At 53.3% G+C, this 13,536-nt stretch overlaps 4 long non-coding RNA genes across 5 annotated transcripts; all 4 read right to left on the bottom strand.

Annotated features, from left to right (window-relative positions):
- Positions 1–1,086: 1,086 nt before the first annotated feature.
- LOC118700261 (uncharacterized) lies at positions 1,087–1,992 on the bottom strand. The gene is made up of 3 exons (XR_004982259.2): positions 1,505–1,992; positions 1,250–1,417; positions 1,087–1,166 (listed from the first exon to the last, which is right to left on the bottom strand). It is a non-coding gene; the product is annotated as an uncharacterized LOC118700261 (long non-coding RNA).
- Positions 1,993–4,175: 2,183 nt separating this feature from the next.
- On the bottom strand, positions 4,176–5,593 carry LOC118700234 (uncharacterized). 2 transcript variants are annotated; one of them, XR_008509153.1, is made up of 5 exons: positions 4,964–5,593; positions 4,858–4,885; positions 4,603–4,770; positions 4,439–4,519; positions 4,176–4,361 (listed from the first exon to the last, which is right to left on the bottom strand). It is a non-coding gene; the product is annotated as an uncharacterized LOC118700234 (long non-coding RNA). The 2 variants fall into 2 exon arrangements; XR_004982221.2 differs by having other exon boundaries at positions 4,858–5,593.
- Positions 5,594–7,849: 2,256 nt separating this feature from the next.
- Positions 7,850–8,503, bottom strand: LOC118700236 (uncharacterized). Its single transcript, XR_004982224.2, has 3 exons — positions 8,203–8,503; positions 7,948–8,115; positions 7,850–7,864 (listed from the first exon to the last, which is right to left on the bottom strand). It is a non-coding gene; the product is annotated as an uncharacterized LOC118700236 (long non-coding RNA).
- Positions 8,504–11,143: 2,640 nt separating this feature from the next.
- LOC118700235 (uncharacterized) lies at positions 11,144–12,286 on the bottom strand. The gene is made up of 3 exons (XR_004982223.2): positions 11,562–12,286; positions 11,307–11,474; positions 11,144–11,223 (listed from the first exon to the last, which is right to left on the bottom strand). It is a non-coding gene; the product is annotated as an uncharacterized LOC118700235 (long non-coding RNA).
- Positions 12,287–13,536: the final 1,250 nt, after the last annotated feature.

Consider the following 13,536-nt stretch of genomic DNA (forward strand, 5'->3'; position numbering starts at 1 on the left):
AGGATGACTCAAAAGCTGCAAACACCTTATATCAATTTAGGAACAGCATCTAGAGTCCATGTACACCCCACATGAAAAATTTCAAACCCCCAAGGGCTTGTCCTATTACACCCAGGCTATGCGGCAGGGCAGAGCAGCTCCGGCACAAATACGTGCGGACACCCGTGACCACAGGACACACAGGACACGACAAACAATGGACACACAACACAGACAGAAATCTCTTGGCAAAAAGGATTACTGCGAGCACCGAGAGCATGCCAAATGAGATGACCGAGGTGAGACTGATGGCAAGCTGATGTGGCTCAGAAAACACTGAAGGAAGAAGATGCTAACTGAATGATTTATTCCAAGAACTGCAAAGATGGATGCCCGAGAATCCTACGGTCAGAAGCCTCTACATGTCCTCACATTCTTTCAAGTCCTAATCTGCCATAATGGATCCTGGCAGGGCATAGCTGTCCGTACAGCTCAGAACAGGACCTGAAAAGCCATCTGACCGGATGCTTCGAAAAAGAGTTGCTATTCTGATACCTGTCTGAGCTACCAAGTTAAAAGTTCCATGGCATCGGTGCCAGGGCAAGGAACGCTGAGAGTACAGATGCTAAGACTGGTGCCAAGGTTTCTGACAGGGCCCTCAAAGGGCTATGATAAAAGACATGAGATATCCAACAACACAGAATACACAAAAGACAAGGGACACGATACACACCGGGACTGCTCTGGCCCGCTCACCTCAGCACTGGGATCAAAAGTGAGATTTTGCTTTTATGGGGCTAAGGGGCCACTTCATGGACACTCCTCACCTCCAAACCTACTCACTCCAAAGCGGACTCAAAACCCCCCCTCCCAGTAATTCCCAAACCAGCACCCTGCTTTCATCCCCCCTGGGGGTCGTGGCCCTCTACTTCTCTCTCAGACATCGGGGATGCCGGTCTCAGGTGCGAAGAAAGGAAACCTCGTCAGCCGGGAAGGTCCTGCTGGCACCGGGCTGGTGTCTTTAGACAGCTATATTAAAGAAAAACAAACATCAATGCCGGATCGTGGCACCACATCGGCCAAAACCCCACAAGCCTGCTACTCACCGTGCTCCTAAGAACGCTCAGCTGCTCGGGCCGCACGCTTAGGGCACGCTCGGAGACCGAGGCCGTCGCCACAGGGGATGCCTGGGTTAAGAGGAGATGAGGTGATTTGGCACGGCTGAAACCTGAGTGGACCCTCGCTCCTCCCCCCTACTTCCCTGACTCACCACAACTCCTCAGCACTTGCCGGAGGCCACCTGGATGGCACCTTTAAATAGAAAAGTTCAGGGCTTCATCACCAAGTCCTGTAATGCATCCACAGGGCTCACATTTGCAGGAAACCCGGTGCATCGGCCGGTTGGTGACGGGGGCTTGGCATACTCCGAGTGGATTGCCTAAAGCGCACAAAACGAGAATGGAAGCTTAGAGCTGCACCAGAAATTGAGACCTGAGCAATAACAACTACTTCTCTCCACTGTCACCTTGACTGCTGGCATCCACATTTGCTTCCTAAAAAGAAAGACAAAGAACAGTGCTGTAACAGAGGCATCATTTACACTTCTGCTGCAGAGACAAACGGGGCCTCACCTGCGCGGGGGAAACCCCTCACCCGGGATGGGGCCCTCTGGCACACATTTAATCCATCTGAATCTGAAAAAACAGTTAGGACAAGACTCAAACTGTTGCAGGATAACTTAGGAGCTCCAGACATCTTGTGTCCATCTACAAATCCCATCTAGAGTCCAACTACACCTCACATTACAAACTCCCAGGGACTTCCCCTATTGCACCGGGCTATGCGGCAGGGCAGAGCAGCTCCGGCACAAATGTGTGTGCTGACACCCGTGACACGGGACAGGACGTGACAGACAGGGGGGACACAACAGGGACAGAAAGCTCCTGGCAAGGAAAGTGGCTGCAAGGACTGAGAGAATGCAAAAGGAGATGACCGAGGTGAGACAGATGGCAAACTGATGACTCAGAGAACCCTGGAGGAAGATGCTGGCTGAAGGATTTATTCCAAGAACTGCAAAGATGGATACCCAGGAATCCTACGGTCAGAATCCTCTCCCTAACCTCGCATTCTTACAAAGCCTAATCCGTTGAAATGGAGCATTGAGGAGCACGGCTGTCCGTGCAGCTCAGAACAAGACCTGAAAAGCCACCTGACTGGATGCTTCCAAAGAGAGATGCAATTCTGATGCCTGTCGGAGCTCCCGAGTCAAAAGTTCAATGGCCTGGGTACCAGGCTGAGGAACACTGAGATCACAGATTCTAAGAATGGCACCAAGGTTTCTGACAGGCCCTTCACAGGGCTAAGAGAAAAGACATGAGAAACCTAAATATCACATAATACACAAAAGACAAGGGACACGATACACACCGGGACTGCTCTGCCCTGCGCACCTCAGCACTGTGATCAAAAGTGAGACTTTCCTTTTACGTGGCCTAAGGGGCCACATCTTGGCTACCCTCGTTCCAGAGACAACTCAACCCCCCCCCCCCTCAGGAGCCCCGACCCAGGACCCCACTTTCATCCCCTCTGTGGGTCGTAGCCCTCAACTTATCTCTAGGACATATGGAGAGGCCAGTCCATGTCACGTGCGAAGGAAGGCCGCCTCGCCAGCTGGGAAGGTCCTGCTGGCACCGGGCTGGTGTCTCTTAGACAGCTATATCAAAGGAAACCAAACATCAATGCCAGATCGTGGCACCACATCGGCCAAAACCCCACAAGTCAGCGACCCACCCTTCTCCTAAGAAGGCCCGGCTCCTCAGGCCGCACGCTCCGGCCGCGCTCGGAGGCCGACGCCGTCGTCGTGGGGTACGCCTGGGTTAAGAGGACAGGAGGGGACGTGGCATTGCTGAAAACTGAGCGGACCCTCGCTCCTCCTCCCTACTTCCCTGACTCACCGCAACTCCACGGCAGTTCCTGATGGCTGCCCGGAACGCAGGGCTCGCGAGAGCGGCAAACCCGGTCCGTCGGCCCGTTGGGGATGGGAGCTTGGCATGCTCCGAGCAGATGGCCTAAGGAACAAACACGAGAATGGAGACTTAGACTTGCCCCAGGAATTGAGACCTCAGCAACAAGCAAGGCTACTGCTCACTGCTCACCTTACCCTCTTGAACTTGACTGCTGCGATCCAGCTATACTTCCTAAAAATAAAGACAAAGAACAGCGCTGTAACAGGGCCACACTTGACACTCCCCCCGCACAGACAAATGGGGACGGACCTGCTCAGGGGAACCCCCTCACCCAGGATGGGGTGCTCTGCCGTGGATGCAATGCATCTGCACCTGCAAGAGAGTTAGAACATATGTCAAACACCTGCAGGATGACTCAAAAGCTGCAAACACCTTATATCAATCTAGGAACAGCATCTAGAGTCCAAGTACACCCCACATGAAAAATTTCAACCCCCCAGGGCTTGTCCTATTACACCAGGCTATGCGGCAGGGCAGAGCAGCTCCGGCACAAATACGTGCGGACACCCGTGACACAGGACACACAGGACACGACAAACAATGGACACACAACACAGACAGAAATCTCTTGGCAAAAAGGATTACTGCGAGCACCGAGAGCATGCCAAATGAGATGACCGAGGTGAGACTGATGGCAAGCTGATGTGGCTCAGAAAACACTGAAGGAAGAAGATGCTAACTGAATGATTTATTCCAAGAACTGCAAAGATGGATGCCCGAGAATCCTACGGTCAGAAGCCTCTACATGTCCTCACATTCTTTCAAGTCCTAATCTGCCATAATGGATCCTGGCAGGGCATAGCTGTCCGTACAGCTCAGAACAGGACCTGAAAAGCCATCTGACCGGATGCTTCGAAAAAGAGTTGCTATTCTGATACCTGTCTGAGCTACCAAGTTAAAAGTTCCATGGCATCGGTGCCAGGGCAAGGAACGCTGAGAGTACAGATGCTAAGACTGGTGCCAAGGTTTCTGACAGGCCCCTCAAAGGGCTATGATAAAAGACATGAGATATCCAACAACACAGAATACACAAAAGACAAGGGACACGATACACACCGGGACTGCTCTGGCCCGCTCACCTCAGCACTGGGATCAAAAGTGAGATTTTGCTTTTATGGGGCCTAAGGGGCCACTTCATGGACACTCCTCACCTCCAAACCTACTCACCTCCAAAGCGGACTCAAAACCCCCCCTCCCAGTAATTCCCAAACCAGCACCCTGCTTTCATCCCCCATGGGGGTCGTGGCCCTCTACTTCTCTCTCAGACATCCGGGGATGCCGGTCTCAGGTGCGAAGAAAGGAAACCTCGTCAGCCGGGAAGGTCCTGCTGGCACCGGGCTGGTGTCTCTTAGACAGCTATATTAAAGAAAAACAAACATCAATGCCGGATCGTGGCACCACATCGGCCAAAACCCCACAAGCCTGCTACTCACCGTGCTCCTAAGAACGCTCAGCTGCTCGGGCCGCACGCTTAGGGCACGCTCGGAGACCGAGGCCGTCGCCACAGGGGATGCCTGGGTTAAGAGGAGATGAGGTGATTTGGCACGGCTGAAACCTGAGTGGACCCTCGCTCCTCCCCCCTACTTCCCTGACTCACCACAACTCCTCAGCACTTGCCGGAGGCCACCTGGATGGCACCTTTAAATAGAAAAGTTCAGGGCTTCATCACCAAGTCCTGTAATGCATCCACAGGGCTCACATTTGCAGGAAACCCGGTGCATCGGCCGGTTGGTGACGGGGGCTTGGCATACTCCGAGTGGATTGCCTAAAGCGCACAAACGAGAATGGAAGCTTAGAGCTGCACCAGAAATTGAGACCTGAGCAATAACAACTACTTCTCTCCACTGCTCACCTTGACTGCTGGCATCCACATTTGCTTCCTAAAAAGAAAGACAAAGAACAGTGCTGTAACAGAGGCATCATTTACACTTCTGCTGCAGAGACAAACGGGGCCTCACCTGCGCGGGGGAAACCCCTCACCCGGGATGGGGCCCTCTGGCACACATTTAATCCATCTGAATCTGAAAAAACAGTTAGGACAAGACTCAAACTGTTGCAGGATAACTTAGGAGCTCCAGACATCTTGTGTCCATCTACAAATCCCATCTAGAGTCCAACTACACCTCACATTACAAACTCCCAGGGACTTCCCCTATTGCACCGGGCTATGCGGCAGGGCAGAGCAGCTCCGGCACAAATGTGTGTGCTGACACCCGTGACACGGGACAGGACGTGACAGACAGGGGGGACACAACAGGGACAGAAAGCTCCTGGCAAGGAAAGTGGCTGCAAGGACTGAGAGAATGCAAAAGGAGATGACCGAGGTGAGACAGATGGCAAACTGATGAGGCTCAGAGAACCCTGGAGGAAGATGCTGGCTGAAGGATTTATTCCAAGAACTGCAAAGATGGATACCCAGGAATCCTACGGTCAGAATCCTCTCCCTAACCTCGCATTCTTACAAAGCCTAATCCGTTGAAATGGAGCATTGAGGAGCACGGCTGTCCGTGCAGCTCAGAACAAGACCTGAAAAGCCACCTGACTGGATGCTTCCAAAGAGAGATGCAATTCTGATGCCTGTCGGAGCTCCCGAGTCAAAAGTTCAATGGCCTGGGTACCAGGCTGAGGAACACTGAGATCACAGATTCTAAGAATGGCACCAAGGTTTCTGACAGGCCCTTCACAGGGCTAAGAGAAAAGACATGAGAAACCTAAATATCACATAATACACAAAAGACAAGGGACACGATACACACCGGGACTGCTCTGCCCTGCGCACCTCAGCACTGTGATCAAAAGTGAGACTTTCCTTTTACGTGGCCTAAGGGGCCACATCTTGGCTACCCTCGTTTCCAGAGACAACTCAACCCCCCCCCCCCTCAGGAGCCCCGACCCAGGACCCCACTTTCATCCCCTCTGTGGGTCGTAGCCCTCAACTTATCTCTAGGACATATGGAGAGGCCAGTCCATGTCACGTGCGAAGGAAGGCCGCCTCGCCAGCTGGGAAGGTCCTGCTGGCACCGGGCTGGTGTCTCTTAGACAGCTATATCAAAGGAAACCAAACATCAATGCCGGATCGTGGCACCACATCGGCCAAAACCCCACAAGCCTGCTACTCACCCTTCTCCTAAGAAGGCCCGGCTCCTCAGGCCGCACGCTCCGGCCGCGCTCGGAGGCCGACGCCGTCGTCGTGGGGTACGCCTGGGTTAAGAGGACAGGAGGGGACGTGGCATTGCTGAAAACTGAGCGGACCCTCGCTCCTCCTCCCTACTTCCCTGACTCACCGCAACTCCACGGCAGTTCCTGATGGCTGCCCGGAACGCAGGGCTCGCGAGAGCGGCAAACCCGGTCCGTCGGCCCGTTGGGGATGGGAGCTTGGCATGCTCCGAGCAGATGGCCTAAGGAACAAACACGAGAATGGAGACTTAGACTTGCCCCAGGAATTGAGACCTCAGCAACAAGCAAGGCTACTGCTCACTGCTCACCTTACCCTCTTGAACTTGACTGCTGCGATCCAGCTATACTTCCTAAAAATAAAGACAAAGAACAGTGCTGTAACAGGGCCACACTTGACACTCCCCCCGCACAGACAAATGGGGACGGACCTGCTCAGGGGAACCCCCTCACCCAGGATGGGGTGCTCTGCCGTGGATGCAATGCATCTGCACCTGCAAGAGAGTTAGAACATATGTCAAACACCTGCAGGATGACTCAAAAGCTGCAAACACCTTATATCAATCTAGGAACAGCATCTAGAGTCCAAGTACACCCCACATGAAAAATTTCAACCCCCCAGGGCTTGTCCTATTACACCAGGCTATGCGGCAGGGCAGAGCAGCTCCGGCACAAATATGTGCGGACACCCGTGACACAGGACACACAGGACACGACAAACAATGGACACACAACACAGACAGAAATCTCTTGGCAAAAAGGATTACTGCGAGCACCGAGAGCATGCCAAATGAGATGACCGAGGTGAGACTGATGGCAAGCTGATGTGGCTCAGAAAACACTGAAGGAAGAAGAAGCTAACTGAATGATTTATTCCAAGAACTGCAAAGATGGATGCCCGGGAATCCTACGGTCAGAAGCCTCTACCTGTCCTCACATTCTTTCAAGTCCTAATCTGCCATAATGGATCCTGGCAGGGCATAGCTGTCCGTACAGCTCAGAACAGGACCTGAAAAGCCATCTGACCGGATGCTTCGAAAAAGAGTTGCTATTCTGATACCTGTCTGAGCTACCAAGTTAAAAGTTCCATGGCATCGGTGCCAGGGCAAGGAACGCTGAGAGTACAGATGCTAAGACTGGTGCCAAGGTTTCTGACAGGCCCCTCAAAGGGTTATGGTAAAAGACATGAGATATCCAACAACACAGAATACACAAAAGACAAGTGACACAATACACACCGGGACTGCTCTGGCCCGCTCACCTCAGCACTTGAGATTTTGCTTTTATGGGGCCTAAGGGGCCACTTCATGGACACTCCTCACCTCCAAACCTACTCACCTCCAAAGCGGACTCAAACCCCCCCCTCCCAGTAATTCCCAAACCAGCACCCTGCTTTCATCCCCCCTGGGGGTCGTGGCCCTCTACTTCTCTCTCAGACATCCGGGGATGCCGGTCTCAGGTGCGAAGAAAGGAAACCTCGTCAGCCGGGAAGGTCCTGCTGGCACCGGGCTGGTGTCTCTTAGACAGCTATATTAAAGAAAACCAAACATCAATGCCGGATCGTGGCACCACATCGGCCAAAACCCCACAAGCCTGCTACTCACCGTGCTCCTAAGAACGCTCAGCTGCTCGGGCCGCACGCTTAGGGCACGCTCGGAGACCGAGGCCATCGCCACAGGGGATGCCTGGGTTAAGAGGAGATGAGGTGATTTGGCACGGCTGAAACCTGAGTGGACCCTCGCTCCTCCCCCCTACTTCCCTGACTCACCACAACTCCTCAGCACTTGCCGGAGGCCACCTGGATGGCACCTTTAAATAGAAAAGTTCAGGGCTTCATCACCAAGTCCTGTAATGCATCCACAGGGCTCACATTTGCAGGAAACCCGGTGCATCGGCCGGTTGGTGACGGGGGCTTGGCATACTCCGAGTGGATTGCCTAAAGCGCACAAACGAGAATGGAAGCTTAGAGCTGCACCAGAAATTGAGACCTGAGCAATAACAACTACTTCTCTCCACTGCTCACCTTGACTGCTGGCATCCACATTTGCTTCCTAAAAAGAAAGACAAAGAACAGTGCTGTAACAGAGGCATCATTTACACTTCTGCTGCAGAGACAAACGGGGCCTCACCTGCGCGGGGGAAACCCCTCACCCGGGATGGGGCCCTCTGGCACACATTTAATCCATCTGAATCTGAAAAAAAAGTTAGGACAAGACTCAAACTGTTGCAGGATAACTTAGGAGCTCCAGACATCTTGTGTCCATCTACAAATCCCATCTAGAGTCCAACTACACCTCACATTACAAACTCCCAGGGACTTCCCCTATTGCGCCGGGCTATGCGGCAGGGCAGAGCAGCTCCGGCACAAATGTGTGTGCTGACACCCGTGACACGGGACAGGACGTGACAGACAGGGGGGACACAACAGGGACAGAAAGCTCCTGGCAAGGAAAGTGGCTGCAAGGACTGAGAGAATGCAAAAGGAGATGACCGAGGTGAGACAGATGGCAAACTGATGAGGCTCAGAGAACCCTGGAGGAAGATGCTGGCTGAAGGATTTATTCCAAGAACTGCAAAGATGGATACCCAGGAATCCTACGGTCAGAATCCTCTCCCTAACCTCGCATTCTTACAAAGCCTAATCCGTTGAAATGGAGCATTGAGGAGCACGGCTGTCCGTGCAGCTCAGAACAAGACCTGAAAAGCCACCTGACTGGATGCTTCCAAAGAGAGATGCAATTCTGATGCCTGTCGGAGCTCCCGAGTCAAAAGGTCAATGGCCTGGGTACCAGGCTGAGGAACACTGAGATCACAGATTCTAAGAATGGCGCCAAGGTTTCTGACAGGCCCTTCACAGGGCTAAGAGAAAAGACATGAGATACCCAAATATCACATAATACACAAAAGACAAGGGACACGATACACACCGGGACTGCTCTGCCCTGCGCACCTCAGCACTGTGATCAAAAGTGAGACTTTCCTTTTACGTGGCCTAAGGGGCCACATCTTGGCTACCCTCGTCTCCAGAGACAACTCAACCCCCTCCCCCCCCTCAGGAGCCCCGACCCAGGACCCCACTTTCATCCCCTCTGTGGGTCGTAGCCCTCAACTTATCTCTTGGACATATGGAGATGCCAGTCCATGTCACGTGCGAAGGAAGGCCGTCTCGCCAGCTGGGAAGGTCCTGCTGGCACCGGGCTGGTGTCTCTTAGACAGCTATATCAAAGGAAACCAAACATCAATGCCAGATCGTGGCACCACATCGGCCAAAACCCCACAAGCCTGCTACTCACCCTTCTCCTAAGAAGGCCCGGCTCCTCGGGCCGCACGCTCCGGCCGCGCTCGGAGGCCGACGCCGTCGTCGTGGGGTACGCCTGGGTTAAGAGGACAGGAGGGGACGTGGCATTGCTGAAAACTGAGTGGACCCTCGCTCCTCCTCCCTACTTCCCTGACTCACCGCAACTCCACGGCAGTTCCTGATGGCTGCCTGGAACGCAGGGCTCGCGAGAGCGGCAAACCCGGTCCGTCAGCCCGTTGGGGATGGGAGCTTGGCATGCTCCGAGCAGATGGCCTAAGGAACAAAAACGAGAATGGAGACTTAGACTTGCCCCAGGAATTGAGACCTCAGCAACAAGCAAGGCTACTGCTCACTGCTCACCTTACCCTCTTGAACTTGACTGCTGAGATCCAGCTATACTTCCTAAAAATAAAGACAAAGAACAGTGCTGTAACAGGGCCACACTTGACACTCCCCCCGCACAGACAAATGGTGACGGACCTGCTCAGGGGAACCCCCTCACCCAGGATGGGCTGCTCTGCCGTGGATGCAATGCATCTGCACCTGCAAGAGAGTTAGAACATATGTCAAACACCTGCAGGATGACTCAAAAGCTGCAAACACCTTATATCAATCTAGGAACAGCATCTAGAGTCCAAGTACACCCCACATGAAAAATTTCAACCCCCCAGGGCTTGTCCTATTACACCAGGCTATGCGGCAGGGCAGAGCAGCTCCGGCACAAATATGTGCGGACACCCGTGACACAGGACACACAGGACACGACAAACAATGGACACACAACACAGACAGAAATCTCTTGGCAAAAAGGATTACTGCGAGCACCGAGAGCATGCCAAATGAGATGACCGAGGTGAGACTGATGGCAAGCTGATGTGGCTCAGAAAACACTGAAGGAAGAAGATGCTAACTGAATGATTTATTCCAAGAACTGCAAAGATGGATGCCCGAGAATCCTACGGTCAGAAGCCTCTACCTGTCCTCACATTCTTTCAAGTCCTAATCTGCCATAATGGATCCTGGCAGGGCATAGCTGTCCGTACAGCTCAGAACAGGACCTGAAAAGCCATCTGACCGGATGCTTCGAAAAAGAGTTGCTATTCTGATACCTGTCTGAGCTACCAAGTTAAAAGTTCCATGGCATCGGTGCCAGGGCAAGGAACGCTGAGAGTACAGATGCTAAGACTGGTGCCAAGGTTTCTGACAGGCTCCTCAAAGGGCTATGATAAAAGACATGAGATATCCAACAACACAGAACACACAAAAGTCAAGGGACACAATACACACCGGGACTGCTCTGCCCCGCTCACCTCAGCACTGGGATCAAAAGTGAGATTTTGCTTTTATGGGGCCTAAGGGGCCACTTCATGGACACTCCTCACCTCCAAACCTACTCACCTCCAAAGCGGACTCAAACCCCCCCGCTCCCAGTAATTCCCAAACCAGCACCCTGCTTTCATCCCCCCTGGGGGTCGTGGCCCTCTACTTCTCTCTCAGACATCCGGGGATGCCGGTCTCAGGTGCGAAGAAAGGAAACCTCGTCAGCCGGGAAGGTCCTGCTGGCACCGGGCTGGTGTCTCTTAGACAGCTATATTAAAGAAAAACAAACATCAATGCCGGATCGTGGCACCACATCGGCCAAAACCCCACAAGCCTGCTACTCACCGTGCTCCTAAGAACGCTCAGCTGCTCGGGCCGCACGCTTAGGGCACGCTCGGAGACCGAGGCCGTTGCCACAGGGGGTGCCTGGGTTAAGAGGAGATGAGGTGATTTGGCACGGCTGAAACCTGAGGGGACCCTCGCTCCTCCCCCCTACTTCCCTGACTCACCACAACTCCTCAGCACTTGCCGGAGGCCACCTGGATGGCACCTTTAAATAGAAAAGTTCAGGGCTTCATCACCAAGTCCTGTAATGCATCCACAGGGCTCACATTTGCAGGAAACCCGGTGCATCGGCCGGTTGGTGACGGGGGCTTGGCATACTCCGAGTGGATTGCCTAAAGCGCACAAACGAGAATGGAAGCTTAGAGCTGCACCAGAAATTGAGACCTGAGCAATAACAACTACTTCTCTCCACTGCTCACCTTGACTGCTGGCATCCACATTTGCTTCCTAAAAAGAAAGACAAAGAACAGTGCTGTAACAGAGGCATCATTTACACTTCTGCTGCAGAGACAAACGGGGCCTCACCTGCGCGGGGGAAACCCCTCACCCGGGATGGGGCCCTCTGGCACACATTTAATCCATCTGAATCTGAAAAAAAAAGTTAGGACAAGACTCAAACTGTTGCAGGATAACTTAGGAGCTCCAGACATCTTGTGTCCATCTACAAATCCCATCTAGAGTCCAACTACACCTCACATTACAAACTCCCAGGGACTTCCCCTATTGCACCGGGCTATGCGGCAGGGCAGAGCAGCTCCGGCACAAATGTGTGCGCTGACACCCGTGACACGGGACAGGACGTGACAGACAGGGGGGACACAACAGGGACAGAAAGCTCCTGGCAAGGAAAGTGGCTGCAAGGACTGAGAGAATGCAAAAGGAGATGACCGAGGTGAGACAGATGGCAAACTGATGAGGCTCAGAGAACCCTGGAGGAAGATGCTGGCTGAAGGATTTATTCCAAGAACTGCAAAGATGGATACCCAGGAATCCTACGGTCAGAATCCTCTCCCTAACCTCGCATTCTTACAAAGCCTAATCCGTTGAAATGGAGCATTGAGGAGCACGGCTGTCCGTGCAGCTCAGAACAAGACCTGAAAAGCCACCTGACTGGATGCTTCCAAAGAGAGATGCAATTCTGATGCCTGTCGGAGCTCCCGAGTCAAAAGTTTAATGGCCTGGGTACCAGGCTGAGGAACACTGAGATCACAGATTCTAAGAATGGCGCCAAGGTTTCTGACAGGCCCTTCACAGGGCTAAGAGAAAAGACATGAGATACCCAAATATCACATAATACACAAAAGACAAGGGACACGATACACACCGGGACTGCTCTGCCCTGCGCACCTCAGCACTGTGATCAAAAGTGAGACTTTCCTTTTACGTGGCCTAAGGGGCCACATCTTGGCTACCCTCGTTTCCAGAGACAACTCAACCCCCCCCCCCTCAGGAGCCCCGACCCAGGACCCCACTTTCATCCCCTCTGTGGGTCGTAGCCCTCAACTTATCTCTTGGACATATGGAGATGCCAGTCCATGTCACGTGCGAAGGAAGGCCGCCTCGCCAGCCGGGAAGGTCCTGCTGGCACCGGGCTGGTGTCTCTTAGACAGCTATATCAAAGGAAACCAAACATCAATGCCGGATCGTGGCACCACATCGGCCAAAACCCCACAAGCCTGCTACTCACCCTTCTCCTAAGAAGGCCCGGCTCCTCGGGCCGCACGCTCCGGCCGCGCTCGGAGGCCGACGCCCTCGTCGTGGGGTACGCCTGGGTTAAGAGGACAGGAGGGGACGTGGCATTGCTGAAAACTGAGTGGACCCTCGCTCCTCCTCCCTACTTCCCTGACTCACCGCAACTCCACGGCAGTTCCTGATGGCTGCCCGGAACGCAGGGCTCGTGAGAGCGGCAAACCCGGTCCGTCAGCCCGTTGGGGATGGGAGCTTGGCATGCTCTGAGCAGATGGCCTAAGGAACAAAAACGAGAATGGAGACTTAGACTTGCCCCAGGAATTGAGACCTCAGCAACAAGCAAGGCTACTGCTCACTGCTCACCTTACCCTCTTGAACTTGACTGCTGAGATCCAGCTATACTTCCTAAAAATAAAGACAAAGAACAGTGCTGTAACAGGGCCACACTTGACACTCCCCCCGCACAGACAAATGGGGACGGACCTGCTCAGGGGAACCCCCTCACCCAGGATGGGGTGCTCTGCCGTGGATGCAATGCATCTGCACCTGCAAGAGAGTTAGAACATATGTCAAACACCTGCAGGATGACTCAAAAGCTGCAAACACCTTATATCAATCTAGGAACAGCATCTAGAGTCCAAGTACACCCCACATGAAAAATTTCAACCCCCCAGGGCTTGTCCTAGTACACCAGGCTATGCGGCA

The sequence above is a fragment of the Molothrus ater genome, unplaced genomic scaffold, assembly GCF_012460135.2.
Source record: "Molothrus ater isolate BHLD 08-10-18 breed brown headed cowbird unplaced genomic scaffold, BPBGC_Mater_1.1 matUn_MA631, whole genome shotgun sequence".
In the NCBI taxonomy this organism is placed as follows: Eukaryota; Metazoa; Chordata; class Aves; order Passeriformes; family Icteridae; genus Molothrus; species Molothrus ater.